The 22,840-nt window shown below is 41.4% G+C and overlaps 1 non-coding gene across 1 annotated transcript; it reads right to left on the bottom strand.

Annotated features, from left to right (window-relative positions):
* Nucleotides 1-107, bottom strand: LOC133833658 (small nucleolar RNA R71). The gene has a single exon (XR_009893026.1). It is a non-coding gene; the product is annotated as a small nucleolar RNA R71 (small nucleolar RNA).
* Between the last annotated feature and the right edge of the window lie 22,733 nt (nt 108-22,840).

The raw sequence follows: 22,840 nt of genomic DNA, 5'->3' as shown, positions 1-22,840 counted from the left end.
AAATTGAGGGGAGAGATAAATAACTTTTGCCAGAATGACGAAGAGTCACTGTATGAAGCTTGGGAATGGTTTAAGGAACTCCTGAGAAGATGTCCTCATCATGGCATTGAATAGTGGATGCTAGTACAAAATTTCTACAATGGTTTATGTCCTACAACCAGAACCATTATTGATGCTGCAGCAGGTGGCACGTTTATGAGCAAGAGCGCAACTGGTGCTTATGAGCTGCTAGAGGACATGGCCACAAACAATCATCAATGGTCTGAGGAAAGATCATCAGGAGTTAGAAAGGTAGCTGGGGTGCATGAGCTGGATGCAATCACTGCTCTAACAGCGCAAGTAGCCTCTCTGACAAAGCAATTACAACAGAGCAGTGTATCTGCTAATGCGGTTCAGATGGCAGTGAGGTGTGAAATGTGTGGTGGTGCCCATTCTATCGATCAGTGCCCTATTTGTATGAATAATAACACCCCAATGGATCATGCCCAAGTTCAAGCGGTGGGAAACTTTCAAAGGCCACTCAATAATCCATTCTCCAACAACTACAATCCTGGGTGGCGAAATCATCCCAATTTTTCGTGGAAGAATAATCAAGGCCAACAACCTCAGTTTCAGGGCCAATTTCAGAATAACATGCCTCAGCCATCTATGAATCAAGCTTCGTCATCACAACAGCCTAGGCCTCCACAATCAATGCCTCAACCTGAGAGGCCTAATGAACTGCAAGCTGCCTTGTTGACTCTTACTAATACTCAGACTCAATTTATGACTGAGACCAGATCCTCTATTCGAAACCTTGAGACACAGGTTTGGCAGTTGGCCAATATGCTCAATAACAGACCCCAGGGAAACTTGCCTAGTAATACTGAAGTCAACCCCAAGGAGAAAGTTCAGGCAATTACTCTGAGGAGTGGAAAGCAAACTGAGCAGCCTAGACCTCCACAGGCAGTGGTTCAGAATAAAGAGATAGGTGAACAGTCTGATTCAAAAAGGGTTACAGAAGACCATCAGCAGTCAGAACAGAGTCCGCCAGTTGTTATTGAGCAGCCAGTTAGAGTTCCATACCCTCAGAGGCTTAGAAAGACTACACTTGATAAACAGTTTTCTAAGTTTCTTGAGGTGTTTAAAAAGCTGCACATAAACATTCCTTTCGCTGAGGCCTTGGAGCAGATGCCCAGTTATGTTAAGTTCATGAAGGAGATTCTGTCAAAGAAAAGGAGAATGGAGTACTATGAGACTGTAGCACTCACTGAAGAGTGCAGCGCGATTTTACAAAGGAAGTTACCCCAAAAGCTGAGAGATCCGGGGACTTTCACCATACCTTGCGCCATTGGCAAGTTTGAATGCAAGCACGCCTTATGTGATCTGGGGGAAAGTATCAATCTAATGCCCTTATCTGTGTTTAAAAGACTTGGTTTGGGGGAGGGAAAACCAACAACTGTCACTTTACAGCTCGCAGACCGATCGTTAACACATCCACGAGGTATTATTGAGGATGTTCTTGTGAAGGTGGATAAGTTCATATTTCCAGTTGACTTTATTGTTCTAGACATGGAGGAGGACACATATGTCCCAATTATTCTTGGTAGGCCATTTCTAGCCACAGGCCAAGCCCTTATTGATGTTCACAAAGGAGAGCTTAAGCTTAGAGTTCAAGGGGATGAGGTGGTCTTTAATGTCTTCAAGTCTATGAAGTATCCGGTGGCTAGTGACAGTTGCTTTAGTGTGGATGTGATAGAAAAGGCAGTCTCCAAGAGAAGGGTGAGCAGTGATGCCTTAGAGGAAGTATTATTGGGTGATGAGGGCGACGATGATGATGATGCTGAGATCAGAGAATGTGTAAACTGGATCAACTCGTTCTTACCATATTGGAAGAAGTTTCAAGAACTAGCAGATGCAACTGATAAACCGCTAACCTCCATTCAGCAGCCATCGCAGTTGGAATTAAAGGTCCTCCCAGATCACTTGCGCTATGCTTATCTGGGAGATAATGAAACTTTACTTGTCATTGTGTCAGCTGACCTGTCAAAGGTAGAATTGGAGAAACTGTTGAGGGTTCTAAGGGAGCATAAATTGGCCATTGGGTGGACCTTGGCAGATATTAGAGGAATCAGCCCATCGACAGTGATGCATAAAATTTTGATGGAGGAGAATAGCAAGCCATCCATAGAGGCCCAGAGAAGACTCAATCCAGCTATGAAGGAAGTAGTGTTGGAGCAAATTCTTAAATGGTTGGATGTTGGGGTAATCTACCCAATTTCTGATAGTGCATGGGTGAGCCCTGTGCAAGTGGTACCTAAGAAGGGTGGAATGACTATGGTGAAAAATGAGAACAATGAACTCATTCCAACCAGAACTGTAACGGGGTGGCGGATTTGTATAGACTACCGCAAGCTCAATAAGGCAACAAGGAAGGATCATTTTCCTTTGCCTTTCCTTGATCAGATGGTAGATAGATTGGCGGGCCATAGCTACTACTGTTTCTTGGATGGGTATTCTGGGTATCATCAGATCGCTATTGCACCAGAGGATCAAGAGAAAACAACCTTCACATGTCCGTATGGCACATTTGCTTTCAGGAGAATGCCATTTGGACTATGCAATGCTCCTGCAACATTTCAACGGTGCATGATGGCCATATTTTCAGACATGGTAGACCGGTGTATTGAGATATTCATGGATGATTTCTCTGTTTTTGGCTCATCATTCGACCTCTGTTTGGGTCACTTGGAGAACGTGCTGCGTTGTTGTGAGATGGAAAATCTGGTGCTGAATTGGGAGAAATGCCATTTTATGGTGAAAGAAGGGATTGTTCTTGGCCATAAAATTTCAAGTGAGGGAATTGAGGTAAATAGAGCAAAAATTTCTACCATTGAAAAGCTGCCTCCACCAGTTTCAGTCAAAGGAGTTAGAAGTTTTCTTGGTCACGCTGGGTTCTATCGAAGATTCATAAAAGATTTCTCTAAAGTGTCCAAGCCCCTCTCAAATCTGCTTATGAATGGAGTTGTCTTTGACTTTAATGATGAATGTTTGAGGGCTTTCAATTTCTTGAAAGAAAAGCTTATTTCTGCTCCAATTGTGATAGCTCCGAATTGGGAATTTCCTTTTGAGTTGATGTGTGATGCCAGTGATTACGCAGTGGGGGCAGTTCTGGGACAGCGAATTGACAAGGTATTCAGGTCTATTTACTATGCTAGTCGGACTCTAAATGATGCTCAGCTGAATTATGCCACTACAGAAAAAGAGTTGCTAGCTATTGTGTTTGCTTGTGACAAATTTAGACCATATCTTATTGGTAACAAAGTGATTGTCTACACTGATCACTCTGCCATTAAATATTTGATGTCAAAGAAAGACGCCAAGCCCCGCCTGATTAGATGGATTCTTTTGCTTCAAGAATTTGATTTGGAGATTCGTGACAAGAAGGGCAGCGAGAATGTGGTGGATGATCATCTCTCTAGACTTGAGTTGGAGGAGACTGAAAATAAGAAAGCAGTGCAAATCAATGATCACTTTCCTGATGAGCAGTTGTTTGGGGTAAGTGAGACTTTAGCTGTCCCTTGGTTTGCAGACATAGTGAACTTCTTGGTTGCAAAAATTGTGCCTCCTGAAATGTCAAAGCAGCAATTAAAGAAATTCTTTTCTGAGGTGAAACACTACTATTGGGAGGAACCTATTCTCTATAGGCACTATGTTGATCAGATTATCAGAAGGTGTGTTCCTGAAGAAGAGATGCAGTCCATTCTTAATCACTGTCATACTCAACAATGTGGAGGGCACTTTGGAGCATCAAGAACAGCGGCCAAGGTATTACAAAGTGGTTTCTATTGGCCTTCATTATTCAAGGATGCCAATTTTTTTGTCAAAGCCTGTGATAAGTGTCAGCGAACTGGTAATATCTCAAGGAGAAATGAAATGCCTTTACAGGGGATTCTTGAGGTGGAATTGTTTGATGTATGGGGCATCGATTTCATGGGGCCTTTTCCACCATCATACAACAATGAATATATTTTATTGGCAGTGGGTTATGTATCCAAATGGGTGGAGGCTGCAGCAACTAGAGCCAATGACGGTAAAACTGTGCTTAATTTTCTGCATAAACATATTTTTACTAGATTTGGCACTCCCCGAGCTCTGATTAGTGATGAAGGGAAACACTTTGTGAATAAGCAACTGGATGCATTGTTGGCTCGTTATGGAGTTTATCACCGAAAAGCTTTGCCTTACCATCCTCAATCAAATGGGCAAGCTGAAGTTTCAAACAGAGAAATCAAAAGCATCCTTGAGAAGACCGTTGACAGTTCAAGGAAAAATTGGTCGAAAAAGTTAGATGATGTGATTTGGGCTTACAGAACTGCATTCAAAACACCAATAGGCATGTCTCCTTACAGGTTGGTGTTTGGTAAAGCATGTCATCTACCAGTTGAATTGGAACATAGGGCATTTTGGGCTATGAAAAAGTTGAATTTTGATTGGAGCGCCGCTAGTGAACGAAGGCTGTTGCAACTGAATGAACTTGACGAGTTCAGAAATGAGGCTTATGAGAATGCCAAGATTTATAAAGAAAGAACAAAGGATTGGCATGACAAGAACTTAATCAGAAAAGAGTTCCAACCAGGGCAGCAGGTACTTCTGTTCAATTCAAGACTGCGACTGTTTCCTGGCAAATTGAAGTCAAGATGGTCAGGGCCATTCACTATTGTTCAAGTTTTTCCATATGGTTCTGTAGAAGTTCGGGGCAACTTAGGTGATTCCTTTAAAGTCAATGGTCAGAGATTGAAGCCATACTTGGGTGGTAGTTTTGATCAAGCGAAGTCTATCCTCCTTTTGAAGCCTCTCTGAAGAGGGGTTCAGCGTCCGGCTAAATGACGTTAACGACAGCGCTTGTAGGAGGCACCCTATGTTTTACTTGTTATTTATTTTACTTTTGTATTTGTAAACAATGGATATTTGGTTTATTTTTGGACTTTTAGAATCGTGAAAAACGTGAAAAATAAATTTTTTTTTTAAAAAAATCAAAAAAATAGGAAATCCTTGAGGGCCACGGCATAGCCATATGATGCCGCGGCATTGGGGGTTCCAGAGGCCCATGGATTTTTGAAGTATAGGGGCGGGCCGCGGCATGGATGAGGAGGGCCGCGGCATTGAACCCCAGTTTTCCCAGAATATCGAGGCGGGCCGCGGCATAGGTATTAGAGGGCCGCGGCATTATACCCTGGAAATTTTATGCGGGCCGCGGCATGGTCAAAGTAATGCCGCGGCCCGAGTTCGAAATTTGGGATAAAAAGCCCTAATTTGGCCACATTCTCACTCATTATCACTTTCAGAAACTATTCTCCTACCCAAAACATCTTTTTCTCTCTATTTCTTGAGACTTCCATCAGCCAAGGAGACAAAAAGAAGAACTTTTGTGCCATTCAAGTAAGTGTCTCCTACTTATTCTAGTGCTTTTGATTGGAGAATAGTTTGCATTGTGGTATTGTGGATTGCTCTGTGCTTTTCTTGTGAGACGTTTAAGGGGTTTGTCGATTGTTTATCTGGGAATTAATGTCTGTGCTGTTGATTGTGTTAATCATAAGTTTTGGGGGTAGTTTGTTCTTGTTTTGAAAGACACTATGGGTCCGAAGAGAAATCCCCCTAGAGGAACCACCTCAAAGAAAGCCTCCTCATCGCGCACTCAACCACCACCAACACCACCTGCCCCAGCTGATTATGACACGAATTTATTTGTCAATAAGGACGCAGCTGATTTATTTAAAAAGATTCATAAGAGATCGGTGGTAAGGGAATGGGGGTTTGAGCTTAATGAGGCCACTGTTGTACAAAACCCTGCTTATGACATTATCAAAGCTGAAATAGTGCGACGTAATTGGGGTTTCCTATGTGACTCTACTTATGTGGGCTCAGCCAATTGCTCTCAGATATATGAATTCTTTGCCAACTTCCCCTTTCTTGATGCCGAACAGAATAATTTTATCAGGGGTAAATTGGTGCGGACAACCTCTTATGCATTTAACCAATTACTGGGCCTCCCCTCATTGTCTGCACAAGAGGATGAACATTGGCAGTTGGCCCATTTTGAGGAGCCCGACTATGATGCTGTGGCTGCCGTTTTGAGTGTGGAAGGGGCACGTTTCAATTATCATAATGGAAAGCCCAAAGAGTTGTACAGGTGGCAGCTAAACCCAATTGCGAAGGCGTGGGTTTATTTTGTGAGTGCACGTTTACTGCCGACTTCTCATCAGTCTTCTATTGATAGGGAGCGCTGTTTGTTGGTGTATGCTATCATGACTCAAATGAAAGTTGATGTGGGCCGCATTATTCGCTATAGCATTCGCAACATCAGCAGATTCAATACTACAGCTGGTGTTGCCCATGGTACCTTCCTCTCGACCCTATGCAACACTTATGAGGTACCAGTCTACAACAGCGATCTAGTCCGGAGGCCAATGGGGGCAATCAATCAGACTATGTTTACGACATTCCCTTCGGCCTCTCTAACGCCACCTGCCTCTAGCAAGCCAAACAAGCGTAGCCGGGCTGATGACACAGTGGACATCGATCAAGCTAAGGAGGAGGAAGCAGATGAACCAGGTCCCAGTAACCCACCTTCGAATTTCGCAATTGGTGGACCGATTGATGAGCACACGCAGCGTACGCATGACTGATTGGATTACCTTATTCAGCAAAATCAATACTTAATCCAATCGAATCATGCGCAAAATCAGCACTATAATGACTTCATGGTGCAGCAAAATGAGTACGGGCGGGTTCACATTGAGGAGTTGAATGCTTTAGTGACAAGGTGGACTATGAGCTCCGCTGATGCGAATTATTTCACTCCTCCGCCCCAGTACACTCCATACCAGTGGCCACCTCCACCACCTCCTCCGCCATACTGATGTGGCGTCAGGTAAGTTCTCTTTCCTTGTTCGTTTCTTTATCACATTGGGGACAATGTGCATTTTAAGTTTGGGGGAGAGCTTATTTTGTTTTGTTTTGTTTTGTGCGTTGTTTAGTTTAGTGTTTAGTCTGTTGTGTTATTTTCTGTGTTGTTTAGTGTAACTGTTAAGCCATCATTCTTGTCTGTTGTTGCTTTGTCTTTGCTCGTGAAAAGGAAATTGAATTCAACTGTCTGCTTGGTTCAATTGTTTTAGAGTTTAATCTAAAAAATTTTGTGGGAAATTTTTAATATGTTTTGAAAATGCAACATTTTGGATTTTATTATATGAGTTTGACTAGGGTTGGTGGAATGTTAATTTGACTTTGATAGAACTTGCATTATTTGGCCTTTGAGGCGAAATCCTTGATGACATGTGTTTAGAAAAGTGATTTAGGCAATTTTATTGGATCGATTGTGCCTTTCAAGCCAACCTTGATTTAATCATCCTTAGTTACCCTTTTTGAGCCTTAAACTTGGTTTTTGTTCTTGATTATACTATTTGAGCCTAAATTTCCTAACTTCATTATTTTTGTTTTCCTTTTCCTTTGTTATCATAAGCATATAATTTGTAGGAAAGAAGAATGAAGAATAGTAAGGAATTGGTATGATTGGAATGTAGTATGATTGTACAAAAAGAAGAGAGAGAGAAGTCTTTAAAAAAAAAAAAAAAAGGAATCACTTTGTCACACTCCTTGATTATATAGATATAGAAAATCTTAAGTTTGGGGGAGTGTGATATTTAAAAAAAAAAAAAAAAGAAGAAGAAAATGATGAAAGTGTTGTAATCCCTCTCTCTAATTGTATAAAAGGGTGATTTTTGATGTGGTGAAGAGAAATTTGGCTGGCTTCAAGGTTTTTATGCTTATGGTAATGATTGAGCCTAAATGATAATTTCATCTACCCTTGCCTAGGCCTAACACTATAACCTGTGAAAGTCCTTTTGATTTCAAAACACGTGTTGTTGACATTAGTGGAGAAGGTCAAGTAATGCAAGCATATTGTAGAGTTGGTTTGTGGAATTGTCTGGAATGAGTTGAGCATATATGATAGAATCCAAGTGTTGTAGTCATTTTCATGATATATTATTGATTTCCCTAATTGAACTGTACAAATTGGACTTTAAGTCAATTGAGCTGAAATTCTGGTTATAAATATTGCAATTGAGATTTCATGAGTTTTGGCAAAGCAGTGTAGATGGTAATGATGGTTTAGCTTGTTCATTTTATGTTTGTTTCTTTTTGTAGTTTAACTTGGTCTTTACTCGAGGGCGAGTAAAGGTTAAGTTTGGGGGAGTTTGTTGAGTCTAGTTTTTGTTATGTTTTGGTGATGTTTTTAGTAGTCTTTTATTTCGTTTTTCTTTCATTTAGTGCGGGTTTATGCTTTGTTTGTTTGTCTTTGTGAATATCAGGAAGAATTGAGCATGTGGAAGAAAATGCCAAAGAAAGGGAAGAAATAACCAAGTTTTTCATCATATTTTGATAAAGAATGGTTCTCAACACAATTTGGAAGTGTCGGTGAAATTTTGGGATGAAAACTTGAAGAATTGAGAAATCCCTTAAGAGCCACGGCATGAGCAAAGTGGAGCCGCGGCTAGGGGGGAAACAGAAGCATTGTTTTTTAAGGAAGTCCTCGGGCCGCGGCATGGCTATAGAGAGCCGCGGCATAGATGGGCATTTTGCCCAGAATTCGTCAATGCGGGCCGCGGCATGGCTTCAGAGGGCTGCGGCATGGAAAGGGCTTTTTGCCCAGGAATTTGGACATGGGCCGCGGCATAGTGTATGTAGAGCCACGGCCCGCCTCTTTAGAATTTGAAATCTTAGGTTTTAACTTGGCGAAAAAGAAGAGAAAAGGACGTACGGACGACTAGGGAGAAAAGGGCTGGTTTTGAAGACTCAAGCTTAGAGTATTATTACATGTTTTTCTTCTTCCTGATGTTATTCTTAATTTCTGTTGTGATTAGCACTATGGCTATGAACTAATTTTCTGTTTAGGATGTTTAATTGAATCACTTGAATCCCTATTATGAAGTAATGCAATTTTAATATTTTTCTTCTTCAATTCCATATAATCTGTTCTTTTAGATTGATTATTGATTGGCCATCTTTAGCCATTTACATATGTTTTTAAGTCAAACTCTGAGAAGTGAGATTTAATTCTGCTATGGTTATATTGGACATAATTTTAATTTAGAACGAAAGTATCTGAATTAATTGTGTAACTGTTATTAAGTTGTTGAGATTAATGCTACCTGTGTGGTTCAATTTACCATAGAAATATAGGAAATTGTCACCTAGGTTGAGTTTATAATTCATAGTATGATTATAGGCTGCCATATCAACTTGTTAATTGAATTAGGTCAAAAGAAGAAGAATTCGCACTTTGCATTAGGGAATAATAGGGAGGATAGTTGATGAGATTGAATATCCTAATTGTTTCTCAGTGATTAAATTAAAAGTTTTTCCATTAGTTGTTATTCTATTCAATTTTCAATTATTGTTTCTGCAATTTATAGTTTCTTTTGCTGTATTTATAAAAATCAAGAATTTCAATTCATCAAATAGAACAAGAAATTAATTGACTGGTAATTGATAAATCAGTCCTTGAGGACAATACTTGGTTTTACCATTTTATTACGAGTTTGCGACTGTGTGCACTTGCATAGCTATAAAGTTTGCAACAATTGTATATGTTTGTAGGCCGACCTAAGGGTGATGGGGGCCGATTGCAAGCATGCGGAACACAGCGTGGCCTAAGGATGCTGGGTTAAGCTAAAAGACCAAGGAACTTGGCCTAAGGGCGCCAGGCCTGGATATTATACCATAAACATAAGTTTGGTTCACACTTATTCAATTCTATTGATTGGCGAGTTTTGTTACATATTTGATGGAGTTGAATATTACTGTTGGTTGGTTGGTTGTTTATATCCCAATTGTTAATTGAACCTGATAATTTATGTTTACTGCTTTTATATTGTTGCCTTGTTGTGCATGCTGGTTTACGTTTTCTTGCTGAGCCTTGACTCATGGGTGCTACGTGGTGCAGGTAAGGAAAAGGATAGCTGGACCAGCCATGAGTTGGAGAGCTTCGGGGGCGGTGTGTACATATGCAGCCTGCTCGATTGCCATGGTCACGATAGCTTCAGAGGAACTAGGGTTAAACCCTGTTTTGCTGCTTAGGACGACCAAATTGTATTCTATTTGTCTTTTACGAGTCTGTAAACTAATTTTGGGATCCCGTGTATAAACTTAATATTTTAATGAAAAATAATCATTTTGTTGACCAAATATTTTAATACTTGACCTTGACTTAGTCTTCAATTACACGTTTATGTTCAAATGACTTTTTTAGCGTGTTAAGCACTATTTTAAACACACAGTGTAACGGTCTTGGTTATCCAGGGCTTTACAACTTGGTATCAAAGCGTTCTAGGTTTAAGGGTTCCTGAAGACTGGCTAGGCGTGTACACTCTCCGCTAAAGATAAGCTGGACTCATAGTTAGGTATCTAATGACATGATTATGTGATTAGTTGTTTAAATTGAACCTATGTGCCTTATCTGCGTGCTAGTATAGAAAGCATGATGTGTACAAATATATTTGGTTTGATAATTGATGCATAAGCAATGTAGATTTGTGTTTTGATATGTATATATTGTGTGTGTGATTATTTTGATTGTTTGGACCTGCCCATGGGATGATTCTGGATATGAATATCAAGGCTAAGGGGTTAAGTCATTGACTGTGGACTAATTTAGAAATTACGTATTCAAGATAGTTAACTGGATATGGTATTGTTAGTATGGGAGTTGTAGATGATAGTTAGGGTTATAACCCTCCATACACCCTTGGAATTCACAACAGATGTTTGCTGGTATGTAAGCAAGACTGCCAGATCAAAGTAAGGAGATTAGAGGGTTGAGACAGCGGGTTTCGTCAAGGAACACTGCCCCGTATATATTGACAGTAATGGCACCAGTGTTGGTTCAACCTAAGGGTGGAAACAGATAAGAGTTGTCGTATGAAAGACTTTAGAGGCATTATCCTCCAGTTTCCGAGGAAGGTTTGGGTTGTTCAACACTGATCAGTAGATGGGCATGATTAGCTTCATCCTCGATGATATGAGAATGGTAGGCCATGATAGAGTGTTAGCGCCATGCATATGCAGCAGGAGGATGTTCGGACGTGGTTGGAAGTAGTACCCCAGACCCGAAATGTTGATATGATGGATTGGGAGGAATTTAGATAGTGGTTCGACGAAAGAGACTATTGTGATGCAGTCTGAATTGCAAGAACCAATGAGTTTATGGACTTGGTTCGGGATAGAAAGGCAGTGGCAGAGTATGTCTATGAATATGATGGGTTGGCCAATTCGCTTTTGATTTGGTACCTGCGGATGTGGCCTGGAAAAAGCGATTCATTTGAGGACTGAACCCTGGGATGGCCCAGAGTGTTAGGGTCGCTCCAGCCTATGAGGTTTCTATTAATGCTCGGGCAGAAGGGAGGCCCTCGTTATAGAAGACGCAAGCGATGAGATATGGAGTGAGAGTGCCGTAGGGCACGGAGCTCAGGCAATGGTATTCCCATTTGTGGGAGTAGGCAGAGGTAGATGCCTAGTAACCAGAAAAGAAGGACCCCTGATAGTTTTACTACTCCTGGACTTGATAGAAGGGGTTATGGTTTACAGGATGGTCGCCAGGACAATAATGATGCCTGGTGAAATTATCTAGTATGCGCCAGGTGTGAGAGACGTCATCTTGGAGGATGCTGAGTGAAGGCATGTCTTCTATATGGAATGATTGGGCATGTCAGGAAGGATTGCCCGAAATCAAAGTTGAAATAACCAAGGAGTATAGACTACTTGACCCCAGTTCGAGGGTTCGCCTTGATATAGTCAAAGCCCGAGGTTAGTCCTTCAGAGGCGACTGGTTAACTCTTTAGTTCTTGTTCTTTATTATATATTGAGCTGAATGAGTTCAATGCTACGTATCTCCTAGAAGAGACATAGATTTGTGGCACATACTTTATGGTTGTCATGCATGGGGCGTGAGATTTTAGTGCTTGCCGGAAAATCGGTAACTTCTCGGAGAAGGGTTAGAGTACTATTAGTAAACAATTTACAGAGTTGTTTGAGATCGTCATATGAGCATTATGATATGATCCTGAGTAGATATTGATATGTTAAATAAGGGACAACCATGTATTGCAAAAGATGGTGGTAACTTCAAGATTTGAAAGGGAAGGACCTGGTTGCGACTACATGATGCCTAGATATTGTGGTAGGTACCACTTGGAATATACTAGTTAGAATAAATGGAAACTGGATTGGCTAGTAAGGTTTTAGATGGGTGTACAATGAATCGTTCAGTACGCGACTGGATTAAGGTGCGAATAGAATCGGTATTAGGGATATCATGAAGAATGGTATTAGCTCAGTAGGAAGAATTAATGGTTTAGTTGAAGAAGTATTTGATTGGATGATTGAAGAGCATCTCATCATGGGATACGTTGACATCGCTTGTTAAGAGTGAAGGGTTCAATTGCCTAGTTGCAAGTTAGGACAATGTTCTTAGGAGCTAATCTTCAATCTGGTTATTACCAACTGAGGATCAAGGAATGAGACATTTTAGGAATTACTTCTTGCACAAAGTAGGATGTGATGAATTATCAGTGAAAGTTCTTAGCTGACTAATGCTTCAACGACACAGGTAAGTTCAACAAGCAGAGAGGATACAAGAATGACATGGACAAGCCATATTCAGATTGATTAGGGATGTTTTGGTCTACTTCTAGTTAGAAGTAGAGCGTGAATGACCACTTCGTTGATAATACTAAGACTAATGAAGCAAAGTTACAGGTAAGGCTCTGAAAAGAGTAAGTTTCGTTTTCTTCAAGGGTATTCAAGGTTATGTTATGGAAAGTGATGGGATCATGTATGAAGGAATTCAGTCAGAAGCCACAAAGAAATTACCGAAGAACACCTGAGGGGTGACAGGTACAGTGAGACTGGTAAGACACATTAGATACTACTTGAAGCATCTTCGAAGACAGCTATACCCAAGATTGAGGTAACACAAGAACCTTAAGTTTATCTGAATGGATAGTTTCATACGAGATTTTCAAAAGATAGAATAAGTGTTGATTAGCACACTATGGTATCAGAATGTGTATGCGGTGGACTGATATAGGAGGACGGCGTGATGGATATAATGTCCTTGCTTAAGACGTGGAACTATAGGGTGGTGCATCGAAGACAAGAATGTGCCCATGTATAGAATGAAAAGAATGGTTGTTTGTCCTTCATGATAGATGAAGGGATAAGAACACAAATGTTCTACATGAGATGTTAGGTTGACGGTAATGCCAGATAACCATGGTTAGGATGCGGTGATGGCACCTATGGAATAGTAGTGTGTGCACTACTATGAGGAATTGAAGTGTTTGATCACTCATAGAAGATTAATCATGAGAGTAAGGCCCTAGTAGGAATTAATGGGTGATTCACATTGGAAACCCTTGATTGTATAGAGAAAAATTAACATGGAAGTTGGCATCATGGATTGGAAAGGTTTGTGCCAGTTTTATAAGATGCCATGGATTACAGTAAAGTCAGATGAGGTAACGACCAAGATTGGTATAGTATCTGCAGTTGATAGTTAACAGGTATATCTCCATGGAAAATGAGATTCATGGAGGAGATCGTGTGGGAATGGTTAAGAATCCTACTATTTTAGTATGAATGGGTTAAGATATGAAGATCAGATGAGTGATTCGATGGAACTTGGTGTTGAGATGGAGATTCTAGATGGGTATGGTAGTACCTCATAAATATTGTATCTAGGAATTTGAATTGATGTTAGGATCAAAATTTGTGTATTGGAAGGCAACAGGGTATAGTTGTGGACTGTAAGGGTGGATTATATTAGACTGCAAGTATGGTAATTGAATATGAAAAGTTGCGACTCAACAGATTGAGATAACACACCTTAGTTCGTGTGAAAGGGTATCACAATAATGTGTATGGACGAAGGAAGACCGTATGATTTTGTGAGACACCGGAGTCGATGGTGTCGGACTGGGAGCCTTTATTTCCCCAGTTTTGGAAAAAAGTTGTAGAAGGCAATAAGTATAAGATTGGGACTTTGAATTATTAGTTACCTTCAGATAGACTGACAATCCGAAGGAATGATTCAGACCCTAAGAATTGTACAACGAATATTTAAGTCTTTGGGGCATTGAGATGAGTAGAGTCCCTTGATTGAATAGTTACAGTGATGGAAGCTGGTCAACGACTAGGGTGACCTTGGATAAGATAGAGTGAGATAGGGGACGAGAAGTACTTGTTCCAAGTAACGAAATGAGAGACAGGGAATATTGGAGTTCATAATTGGTTCGGAGAAACCAATGAAGTTATTGGGATCATTAGGGGAGAAGTGTCTGCCTATTTAAAAGGACATAAGGGTTCGCAAATTTTAAGCATGGGGACACGGAGTTCCAGGATGGAAGACTTTGTATTTCTCCGAGTATTGTGGCTTAGAAGGGATAAGATATTTTGAGAAAGAAAAAATGAGTTTTAACTCTCGATTTAATAGACTTCCGAGGTCTTACCAAGGACTAGGCCAGAGGCCTAAAGATTAGCCTTACCCTAGTATGGGTGGTGGCTCATAAAGTGTTACTGGTCCAATGTCAAGGAAAAAAGTGTCAAGTATTATCGTTGATGGGGCGAGGAGACCTTGGAATTTCAGTGGGAGTTAATGCGCAAGGTTAAGGGGTAAAAAGGAAAAGGACTAGACTCTATGGCCATATTCAGATTCACGGGATTTGTGTCTTGAGGTGTTTGAATAAATTTCGAGGATGAAATTTCAATAAGGAAGGGATAGTTGTAATGACTCAAATTTAGTGTTAAGGCTAAGTGCCTGGAGGGCATTATGGGATATACATGTTGAATTAATTGAATTAATGTGTGACTATGTGGAATACATGATTTATATGATGATATGGATTTAAGTGCATGTTTATGTGTATTAAATATGCGTGTGGGCCCATTCTTGATAGTAAATGCATATTTGTAATATTGGCCCGTCGCGGGCATAAATGTGATTATATGTGTGTAAATGATTGAGCCCACATTATTATGTGGATATATTTGCAGTATACGACTCGATGCAATCCTAGTGAGCTGATTAACGAAATAGTCATAACATGGTTTAATACCTAGCTCGGGGTGAGCCTAGGGGTATTTTGGGAAACTTAACATATATTTAAAATTTATCGAGTAACAAGAAAGAATTTAGTGATTAGTTGGGCATGTCGGGATTAATTGGGAATTTGCAGGAAGACTCGAGGAATTAGCGGGAAACGGGGAATATGACAATTTTGCCCTTATGGGCATAAAAGGGCTGAGTTATCACTACAAGTGTTTTGGTCTTTTGAGGTTAAGGATAGATTTAGGTTGGGAAGTATGTGGAGGCAAGAAGATGGACTTAGGCAGGTGGGGGCTTGACAAACTACAAGAAACCAAGGGAAGTCAAAAGGAAGGAACACACTCTTTCTCTCTCTCTCTCCTTCTCTCTCATGGTTCCCTCTCCTCCTCATGAAGACTTAGGAAATCTTGGAGAATTGTTGCAGCAGCTGGGAAATTGAAGCTTAAGGGCTAGGGATTGAAGATGGGAATAGGTAGAGAAAGTCAAGGGGAGTGAAATCCGCAGTTGAGGTAAGCTTCACAATCTGAATTTTCATGGAGAATTTCTGTGATTTAGCTAGATTGTGGATGAGTAGGGTTCTAGTTTTGATTTTGAATTGGATTAAGGATTTGATATGGATTTCAAGTTGTTTGTACTGTTTAGGGTGTGTTTTTGAGAGTTCTAGACTCAATTCTAGCTATGGTGCATGTTTAAACTGAATTCTGGTGATTTTAGCTCGGAGAAAACATAAGAAGAAACTGGGTTTTCTGGGTTCGTAGGGGCGCGCCACGACCCGCGTGGCCCCAAGACCTAGGTTGTGGCCTGTATGCCTGTAGGGATTGGGGGCTGGTGCCTCTAACCAGGGGGCGCGTTGTGACCCTCAGGGCCAAGTCGCAGCCCGCCTAGGCTGCTTGAGCCAAATTAGGCTTTTGGGCTCGGGGATCTAAACCTAAGCACTCGGGATGATTTTTATTGCCTGGTTTAGTAGAAATCGAGGTCTCGGAGGCTTGTATATTATTCCATAGCTTTTAATTGGTTTAGGATTTTAATGGTTATCCATTATTGCATTGTGACTAGGTTATACCGCAACAGCTCAGAATTAGGGATCGTGCTCAGGGCTGCCATGCGCTAGCTGCTTGGGACCTGAGGCAAGAAAACTGCACCTGAGTTGTGATTGAGGCTTAAACCCCTTATATGAATATGTTATGAATATGAATAACCTGTATTTTAGAATATATGGATGGGTATACTTGTATACGCTGCCATTGATTATGTGTTATGCATTGTGTATTTGTGATTATATATGTTTCTAGGTCAGCCTAAGGGTGCCAAGGGCCGATTGCAAGTTTGTGGAACGTAGCCTGGCCTAAGTGTACCTGGGTCAGCTAAAAGACCAGGGAACTTGGCCTAAGGGTGCTGGGCTTGAATATTATACCATAAATAGAATTGTGGTTCACACTTATTCATTTCTATTGATTGACGAGTTTGGTTACATATTTGACGGAGTTGAATATTACTGTTGGTTGGTTATTTATATCCAAATTGTTAATTGAACCGGATGATTATTTTTACTACTTTTATACTGTTGCCTTGTTGTGCATTCTGGTTTACATTTTCTTGCTGAGCCTTGGCTCACGGGTGCTACGTGGTACAGGTAAGGAAAAGGATAGCTGGACCAGCCATGAGTTGGAGAGCTTCGGGGGTGGTGTGTACATACGCAGCCTGCTCGATCGCCATGGTCGGGATAGCTTGGGAGGAACTAGGGTTAAACCATGTTTTGCTGCTTAGGACGACCAAATTGTATTCTATTTGTCTTTTATGAGTCTTTAAACTGATTTTGGGATCCCATGTATAAACTTAATATTTTAATGAAAAATAATCATTTTATTGACCAATTCTTTTAATACTTGACCTTGACTTAGTCTTTAATTACACGTTTATGTTCAAATGACTTTCTTAGTGAGTTATGCACTATTTTAAACACACAATGTAACTATCTTCAACTCTATGTATTTTCTTTGTATTTAGTTAAGGTTTGGAGTTTTGAAAACTTAATTCTTAGTTGGAGATTTAATGAGGTTTTGGCCAAGTTTTAGCTTGGGTTTTGTGGGTATTGAGTTGATTGGGAACTTTGTTTTTTGAATTCGACTATGATTGGATAGGTTTTTGGTGGGATTTGGCTTGAAGAAACAAGGGAAAATTCTAGTTTTCATTTCAAGCTACAACCCTATTCTTGGGGCGCCGCGACTCTCATGAACGCAGGGAGAAGCAGGTACTGAAATCCCTTTTGAGTGGTGACGCTCTAGGGGTGCGCCATGACGCGTGTGGTCTAGAGGAGAACCCTTGTGATCTCTGACATGAGGTGGACCACAAATATTTTGCCTTGGGCCACGACACTTGAAGGGCTTTTGATCCCCAAGAAGGTTTTTAGTGCGGGAACTCAAACCTAAGGGCTCGAGATCGATTCTACTACCCGGTTTAGTTGAATTTGACGTTTCAGAGGCTAGGACTCGACCCAGAAGCCTTTATTTGTTTATTTTTTATGAGATTATATATTATGGTTGTGACTAGGTTATCACTAGGGGCTCAGAATCGGGATCATGCTCAAAGGTCGTTCTCAATATACATTGCACTCAGAGCTGAGGTAAGAAAATTTCACCCAATATGTGATATATATGATTAGGGCTTGGACCGATTGTTAAATGTAACTATGAATAGGGCTCGGGCCCCTAAGAATGAACATGATTAAGGTTATGTTTGTGCTAATTGATTAAGCATGCTTGAATACTCTGTGTCTGGAAAATTGTTTAATGATTGTTTGCATTGTCTGCGTAATTAGGGATCGACCCTGTTAAGGAACATGGTTATTACTGTGTCTGTATTTAATTGGCTGAAATATATGATTAATATGTATGCATACTTGTATTGTGTGAAGTATGCTTATCTATATCTATATCTATTTGTCTGGTTATCCGAATATCTAGTTAAGGCTATGACTTATTAGTTAAGGGCGGCAATGGCGTGCTGTGCGCTGGTCGAGAGGCTTAGGCCTGATCAAGGACGTACTATTACGTTGACTGACCCTATGGTCATTTGGAAAATAAAGCACTTGGCTAACTCTATGGCTAGTTACTCAGAGCTAGGGCAAAGGGCCCCAGGTGACTCTGTGGTCACATAGCTAGGGCATAGGGCATCAGATGAACTCTATGGTCATCTATTCAGGACAGCGAGCCCCAGAATAATCCTATGATCATTTATTTGTAATTGTATGCATGCATGAGTAGGTTATTACTGCTGGGCATGCTAGACATGCATCTAGAATCTATATTTACTATTCATGCACATATTTAAGTTTTCTTGCCGAACCTTGGCTCACAGGTGCTATGTGGTGAAAGTAAAGGGAAAGGGAAGCTGGACCATCCATGAGTTGGAGAGCTTTGGTGGCAGTGTGTACACATGTGGCTGCTCGACCACCACGGCTGAGGATATCTCAGAGGAACTAGGGTTGTATCCCTTATTTTTCTGCTTAGGCCGGCTGGTTGTAACTTTTGACTTGTATATAACGTTTTAAACACCTGTTTATATTATTCTGGTATCCCATGTATGTACTAAACTTTTAAATGAAAAGTCAACATTTCCTTTTTAACCCTAACCCTTGACATTAACCTTAGTTACACGTTGATAACTAAGTGACTTGATTAGCAAGTCTGACACTATTTAAAGTACACAGTGTAACGGTGCTGGATTAGGAGGACGTTACAATTTGTTATCAGAGCTGCCAAGGTTTAAGGATTCCTGAAGAGTGGCCGAGCATGTACACTCACCACTAAAGACAAGCTTGACTCAAGGTTTGGTAATTACTTATATAATTAAGTGCTTAACTGTTTAAATAAATGTATACGCTTTATCTGCATGCCTTATTAAGGAGCATAAGATATTCTGATAGGGCCTGGCCCTTGATTGTTGCATGAACGATAAATATATGCTTATTATCATTGTTAGTGCTAGTGAATGCAAATGAGCCACTTATTAGCGTTGTTATATGGACATGTAGGTCAGAACACATTTATTAGTGTTGTTAATTACATATAGGCTAGGAAATGCTTATTAGCACTGTAATACTAGCAGAGATTAAAGAATATGCTTATTAGCATTCCTATACATGTACAAATGCCTGAACATGCTTATTTGCATTGTTAATTGCTTATGTATGCTAGAAATTCTTATTAACATTTCTATTTGCTGATAAATATCAAGAAGTGCTTATTAGCACCATGATTGAATATATTATGTGTTGGCATGATTATTAGCATTGCATCTGTTTGTTTGTTCGATCTTGGACCGTCAGGAAGCAAGAGGTATAGTTATTACTAACCTAACAACTGATTTGATCATTGCAGAATGGGATAATTATCAGTATGCTTCCTCGAAGGTCAGAGAAGTTGGCTGGCCAAGAAATACAGGCCAGGGAAGAGAATGACCAGGGCCAGGTCCCACTGCCAGCTCCAGAGAACTGGCAACAGGTGCTTGCTGATGTGCTAGCTAGGTTATAGAGGCAAGAAGATGAAATTTGCCTCTTGAGACAGCAACAAGTTCCAGTAGGGAACCTACAGTCCGCAGTACCGACAGTGATACAGATAGTGGTACTAGCGGAAGTGTAGCCCCAGGCAGTGGGAGATAGATGGGAACCTCTGTATGAGAGGTTCAGGAAATAGCACCCTCCGGTTTTTGAGGGCAGCTCAGACCCACTGAGGATGGAGCAGTGGATGACAATGATAACCACCATCCTAGATTTCATGAGCGTATGTGGTAATGAGAGAGTGGCATGTGCCACTTATATATTTCAGAAGGATGTCCGAATATGGTGGAAGGTGGTATCCCATACCAGAGCTGTAAATACTATGGGATGGGAAGAATTCAGAACTTTGTTCAATGAGAAACACTGCAACAATGTAGTTAAAGCTGGGAAGGCTGAAAGAGTTTAGTAAGTTACTTCAGGGCAACATGTTAGTGACTGATTATGCCTTCAAGTTTGATAGATTGGCAAAGTTTGCCGGGGATCTGGTGCCCATTGATGGGACCAGAAGAGAGAGGTTTCTCTAGGGGCTACAACCTATGATAGCCTAAGATGTTTGTATCACTACTATTCCAAGAATGACTACTTATGCACATGTTGTTGAGAAGGCGCTCACAGCTGAGAGTGCAGAGAATAAGATCTGGTGTGAGAATGCGGCAAGAAGGGATTCTAGGAGTCCAGGACCTCCACTTGTAGGCTTTAGTAGGGGCAGAGGCCCTAGTGACCAAAAGAGAAAGACTCCATATACATTTTCAACTTCAGGGCCAGATAGGAGGCCACAGGGTGTATAGATAGGCCGCCAGGGTGGCGGTGATACCTGGAAAGCATTCCCACAATGTACTCGGTGCAGGAGACGCCATATTGGGGAATGTTAGGAGAAGGCTTGCTTCGTCTGCGGGAGTGTGGGACACCTGAAGAAAGATTTCCCGAAAGACGAGAAGGAAGAGCCCAAGAAGGTGGACAGCCTGACGCCAGCTCGGGGTTTGGTACTATTCAGGTGGTTACAGGTCAGCTTTCTAGTGTTGGGACCCTTTATATTGTTTTGATTAATTCAGGTGCTACACACTCTTTTTTTGTTGCTAGTAGGATTATAGATGGATTGTGTAGACCATGTGACTTCTATCCTGTGGGGTTTGGTACTATTCTGCCTATTCATGTCTTGAGATACAAGGATCTGGAACTGGAGACAGTTTCATCCTATGAGGAGCAGCCAATTTAGATTTTAGACATGAAGGACAAGGTCATGAGAAACAAGACTATAGTGTTGTATGTGTTTAGATCATCCGACATGTGGCAATTGAGAGTAATTAACGACAAGCCATGGAGTCCTCAGGATGCTAGTTCATTGATGTAGTCCAGTCCGGCCGAATCAAGTGGGTCTCCAGGTAAGGCTATGACCCGAGGTCTTTTCTCAAGCGAGGGTGTCTTCCAAGGAGACCACGTTTTAGGCCAGTCTCCAAAGCATGAATACCCTTAGGTGAGGCCATGACCCGAGGTCTTGACCTTGGGGAGAGGATGTCTTCAAGTGAGATCATGCCCCGAGGGTCCCTTCTCACTTGGCCATTCTCCAACTCCACGACTCCAGTCCTCAGGCCAAGGAGTAATGACAGCTATCAATCACTGCAGGTGTGGGCCTCAAAAGGATCACCTAAATTTTTTTTGTGATCCTCGATTAGTGATGTCTAGTTTGTTCACTCGACAATCAACATTTCTCACGACGCCGCCTTACATGGGAAAACGTGCACCGTGCCCTAACAATCACATATATGTTCCCCATAAAAGTGGTGTGTGATTTTCTACAATGGGCCCTGTAGAATCCGCGTGGGCCATAGTCTTTATTGTAACACATCCATTTGTGTAATAACTTAACATTAATACCCTAATATTTATGAGAGATTATTAATTAATGACCCAGTCTCTATAAATAAGGCTGGGGTATCTCCTTGTAAGAGGTTGGATTTTTTAGAGAGAGAAACTCTGTACTTAGTGCAATATATACATTGCCTGAGAATCACCATTGAAGCTTGCTACCTCAAGCTTCAATCTCACTAAATAATAGACTTGTAGACCAGGGTTCTTTTATAACCTGAACCACGTAAAACCTTGTCTCTTTCCTTGTTTTATCCTCTGATCTCTTAGAATAAGTTGGCAGCAAAAAAGGCAGTCAACATTTTGGTGCTTTCATTGAGAGCTTGAAGGAAGCATGGAAAAAATTCATGGTAACCACTCGAAGGAATGCCCCAGATGATACTGCCCCTCATGTCGCAACTGAGGGAGGAGAAACCAGTCACATGTCACCATAAGACCACCCAGACTTGATGGAGGACTACAGCGAAAATGTTGAATATGACGACATGGACGATAGGGGAGATGATAAATATTATGAGGAGGAATACCCTCATCCCATGGATGCAGAAAAGACACCAGAAGTGGTGGCACTCCATGACCAGTGGCCACGCAGCAGAAGAAGATCGACACCCAAAAGGGTAATATGGCCACCCTACAGGAGATGGTTAACGCCATGAGGGCTACTCTAGTGACCCAAGAGCTGCGAGTGGACACTCATGGCGAAGTACCATCTGGGCAGCCAGCTGGTGTGCCTCCTGTGCCCCTAGCTGGAATGCCACCTATCACTCTAACCAGTGTGCCTCTCAAGCACTCGACTAGGTTGGTGTAAGATCCGCTAGCTAGTGTGCCTCCCATGCACCCAACTGGAGATGGAACCCCACCTACACCACAAGACAGTGGCAAGGGAAAGGTTGACGATAACCCTGCTCCAAAATCAAAGAAAGCACATCGGAACCCCAAAGAGAACCAGGTCCTGAGGCCAACTAGCATAGGTAAAGGCCCAAGAGCCCGAGGATGCCGCCAAGCCACCAGCGCCAGTGGAGCCCAGGGTGTTATACCCAGGCGTACCAATATGGATAGCACGAGGCTTGGAGGTGGTGTCCCCCAAGCACCTCTCCATCCTCACGGGAATAATGGCCGAGGAAGCAACATGCGAAATTTCCTTGTCAATGGAAAGTGCGACTTTAACATCTCGATTAACAATGAGAATGTTGAGTCCGACGGGGAAATGGAGGTGGCTCGTCACGAGGACAATGGTGCGTTTTGAGGCCAGGCTGACCTACAAGACAACCTTA

Source organism: Humulus lupulus, chromosome 4 (genome assembly GCF_963169125.1).
Source record: "Humulus lupulus chromosome 4, drHumLupu1.1, whole genome shotgun sequence".
Classification (NCBI taxonomy): domain Eukaryota; kingdom Viridiplantae; phylum Streptophyta; class Magnoliopsida; order Rosales; family Cannabaceae; genus Humulus; species Humulus lupulus.
The sequence above is the reverse complement of the archived record's forward strand: the minus strand, read 5'-3'. Positions and strand labels throughout refer to the sequence as shown.